Below are 4631 nucleotides of genomic sequence, written 5' to 3'. Positions count from 1 at the left end.
AATGAAATGCATCAGATGTATCAATGAGACTACAATAGAGAGAGCCTGTTAGTTTAAGTCTAAATGGGTGCCATCTTTGTGAAGACCGCCACAGGATACCTTTACCCTATTCATTCATCCCTTCTCCTTTAGTTCACACACTGTGGATCTCTGTCTCAGTGTGACTAAAGATAACAAGTCACATCTATACATGTCTGTAAATGGCTCCGAGCCAGACTGGTCTGTTTCTCCATAGGAACTAAGGAGCTAATTGTATCGGCATCTCTACTGACCCTCAGGTGTCAAGGCAAAGGAGTGTTGAGTGTTCTACCTGACGGCTCACCATGTATCCCATGATTCACTGGTATGAAATCAAATGGAAGGTTAATATACACAATTTCATTTAGACACAAATTACATTTATCAAGATGTACATTAAGCATAAATTACATTAAGACAAACTAATATGAATTTGTCTGGTCTCATTGCCTTCAATCTATGACTCAGGGCAGGTTTCCTTTTCCAAACAGAATTAGAATGTGATGAACGTTGGAACTAAACCCGATATGATCAAACGATATAATTTGCACTCAACCACAAGACACAACCATACCAACTGCAATAGTGCCATCTACTGAGCAATTATTGCCAACCATGTGAAACTGACTTGTCTGACTTACCTAAATACTGGCATTAGGGTGAGGAATGTATGATGCATCATAGTGATCAAGTGAATTGACAGAATGTCCCATAAAAGCCCCACTCTCTATGTGCATCCTAAACAACACTCTGTTAGGCTCTAGTCAGAGTATTGCACTGTATAGGGATAATGAGCACATCCCTTCAAGAAAAAACAGGAAGGGAAATATCTTTGATTAACAGGCTGATCTTATTACCAATAAGATTAAAAGCCTCTTGCTCCAACACTGTTGGCGTATATTGACCAATTCGAATTGAAGGCAGTCAATACAGAAAGTAAACTTCATTTAAAAAAAAATTGCATCTATTTTCAATGACTTCTCAATAAACCGAGTAGTAGAAGCTATTTATTTCAAAAGTGTTTCCATTTCATATATTTTTTAAATCACAACCTGAATTGAATGCCTTCAATTCGAATTGAACCCAGCCCTGAAGTGCAACAATGTAAACCTTTCAAAGAAATACTGGCATGGTAGGTGGGAGAGATGATGTTTATAGGTGTGTTTTATGTAGAGTATGAAGAGTATGAAGACTGCTCCAACAATGGAACCAGCACCATACTATACCCATGTATACTATACTATACTATACTATACTATACTATACACTGAGTGTACAAAACATTAAGAACATTAAGCAATAAGGCCTAAGGGGGTGATGTTTATGGCCATTATTGCCATTATAAACTGGTTGCCAACGTAATTAGACCAGTAAAAAGTCATGTTTTGTCATACCCGTGGTATACGGTGTGATATACCACGGCTGTCAGCCAATCAACATTCGGGGCTCGAACCACTCCGTTTATAATATACAATACACATGCAGCCAAGTGAGTGAATACATAATAACTGCACACAAGCCCAATTGTGATAAACAATGTGATTTATTTGCAGTATAAAAAAAATGTAATTGGATATCATTACAGAGAGATATTAGGCAGATACAAACCCTTGTTGTAGTTTTACAGTAATAGTTTTACAGTAATAGCATATACCTTGTCGTACTCTTGTGCATAGAAGAACAGTACACACCACAGTTGTAGCCTATACTTGTGCATCAGCCTTAACCTCATAGTCCCGCGATTTATACAAGGCTATACTACATCATGTCTCCCTTTACATACATTATATAGAGCAATGTGTATTCATTCATTTACAAAACCTTTATAAAATGTAGAAAAGTTGCATATAAAACATCTTTATCCCACATTTCACAAAAGAATTGGAAAAAAAAAATCCTTCATTTAGTCTTCATTTTAAATACAAGTGCTCGTTTTGGTGACAGAGTATAACTACAATGGCTAATATGGCACTATTTCGACACATTTGAATGAGACCATGTTGTCTATAGATAAGACATGCTATCTATCACCAAGCATAGCTCTGTCACAGAAAAGACCTACGGGCAACAGTGACGTTTTCAGACGGTTGACTGGGAAGTACTGTAGCAACTCAAACTCAACACCCCTCTGTCCCCCAGGAATTCAAGCTGCAAAGACAAATAACAAACGTCACAATTCAGGATTGTTATAGTATCATTTATTTGTGAACTATTTATTTAACATAAAACTGATGTGATCCTCCATCTTCCCAACAGAGTCAATAGTGTCTGGTGAGTTTGATATTGTAAAAAATTGCTCCAGGATAATACCAATGCTTTGGCTTGGTCCACTAATTATTGTGAGTGAAAACTGACTATACTAACAAAGGAAAAATTTGTTAAAGACATCAGCTGAAAACTGCCTATTAGGATTTGGTACCTTATTGTTATCCCTGCTTGGCGTACCAATGACAAGCTGTTGAATTGCTGCCTACAATGCTTCCTTCAACTTACATTTCAGCAGTATATTCTATGTGCAAAACATGGACACGACGTGACCAGACATTCATTCAATCTTTATTGCTTAGAACTGTGCCCGAGTGGCACAGACAGGCGCTAAGTGTGATGAGTTAATTAGTGTCATGGACTAACTAGTGTGGTGTGTTGAAGTGTTTTTCTCACCCCTACGATAAAGTGTGGCACTGCTAGGTCCATTAAAAGTATAAACTGAAAGCTACATATACTGTAGCTGTACATATACTGTAGCTGTACATATACTGTAGCTGTACATATACTGCAGCTGTACATATACTGCAACTGTACATATACTGCAGCTGTACATATACTGTAGCTGTACATATACTGTAGCTGTACATATACTGCAGCTGTACATATACTGTAGCTGTACATATACTGTAGCTGTACATATACTGTAGCTGTACATATACTGTAGCTGTACATATACTGTAGCTGTACATATACTGCAGCTGTACATATACTGTAGCTGTACATATACTGTAGCTGTACATATACTGTAGCTGTACATATACTGTAGCTGTACATATACTGTAGCTGTACATATACTGTAGCTGTACATATACATGTACATATACTGTAGCTGTACATATACTGCAGCTGTACATATACTGTAGCTGTACATATACTGCAGCTGTACATATACTGCAGCTGTACATATACTGCTGTACATATACTGCAGCTGTACATATACTGTAGCTGTACATATACTGTAGCTGTACATATACTGCAGCTGTACATATACTGTAGCTGTACATATACTGCAGCTGTACATATACATATACTGTAGCTGTACATATACTGCAGCTGTACATATACTGTAGCTGTACATATGCAGCTGTAGCTGTAGCTGTACATATACTGTAGCTGTACATATACTGCAGCTGTACATATACTGTAGCTGTACATATACTGCAGCTGTACATATACTGCAGCTGTACATATACTGTAGCTATACTGCAGCTGTACATATACTGCAGCTGTACATACTGCAGCTGTACATATACTGCAGCTGTACATATACTGTAGCTGTACATATACTGCAGCTGTACATATACTGCAGCTGTACATATACTGCAGCTGTACATATACTGTAGCTGTACATATACTGCAGCTGTCCATATACTGTAGCTGTACATATACTGTAGCTGTACATATACTGCAGCTGTACATATACTGCAGCTGTACATATACTGTAGCTGTACATATACTGTAGCTTTCAGGAAGGAAAATAGATGACTAACAGCTTAAAAAATGAAAAAGCTTCTCAGAGACTCAGACATTACGTGACTGCCAGTATCTACAGCCTCTTCCCACGGTGTACCTTAACGACACTTAAGAAGGGAAATTGTACCGTAGAGACTCGACCCAATTACACCGTTAATTTTAACCCACAGTGAGAGCGAGGGGTGTTTCAATCAAACGCCCTACGCCGTCGTTAACGCCAGGCGAGAGCTCTGCAGATTGGAGCAGAGGTGACCTTTAGTCAGTGGCCAAAGAGACTTGATGAGAGACACGATGGATGACAGAGAATGAACAAACAGAAAAAGATAAGACGGATCGAAGAGAGAGAGGATGAGAAGTAAGACTGGATAAGGGGGGGGGCAAAGAGCTCATCACAGTTGATAAATAACATGTATGTGACATTCAGGGGTGGTCGGACCAGTGCATCTACTGTCTACTGTAGTGGACAGTCTGATGATTCAAATGATTCAAATAAATGACCTTACTGTTAGACCTTACTGTTACAGTGACCTTACTGTTAGACCTTACTGTTACAGTGACCTTACTATTAGATCTTACTGTTACAGTGACCTTACTGTTAGACCTTACTGTTAGACCTTACTGTTAGATCTTACTGTTACAGTGACCTTACTGTTAGACCTTACTGTTAGATCTTACTGTTAGACCTTACTGTTAGATCTTACTGTTACAGTGACCTTACTGTTAGACCTTACTGTTAGATCTTACTGTTAGACCTTACTGTTAGACCTTACTGTTACAGTGACCTTACTGTTAGACCTTACTGTTAGACCTTACTGTTACAGTGACCTTACTGTTAGACCTTACTGTTACACTGTTACTGACCTTACTGTTAG

The 4631-nt window shown here is 38.3% G+C and overlaps 1 long non-coding RNA gene across 1 annotated transcript; it reads right to left on the bottom strand.

Moving 5' to 3' along the window:
- Window positions 1–1542: 1542 nt before the first annotated feature.
- Window positions 1543–3192, bottom strand: LOC127914433 (uncharacterized). Its single transcript, XR_008088367.1, has 2 exons — window positions 3099–3192; window positions 1543–3035 (listed from the first exon to the last, which is right to left on the bottom strand). It is a non-coding gene; the product is annotated as an uncharacterized LOC127914433 (long non-coding RNA).
- Between the last annotated feature and the right edge of the window lie 1439 nt (window positions 3193–4631).

This window comes from Oncorhynchus keta, chromosome 32 (assembly GCF_023373465.1).
Source record: "Oncorhynchus keta strain PuntledgeMale-10-30-2019 chromosome 32, Oket_V2, whole genome shotgun sequence".
Taxonomy (NCBI): domain Eukaryota; kingdom Metazoa; phylum Chordata; class Actinopteri; order Salmoniformes; family Salmonidae; genus Oncorhynchus; species Oncorhynchus keta.
This window is presented reverse-complemented; position numbering and strand designations above follow the sequence as displayed.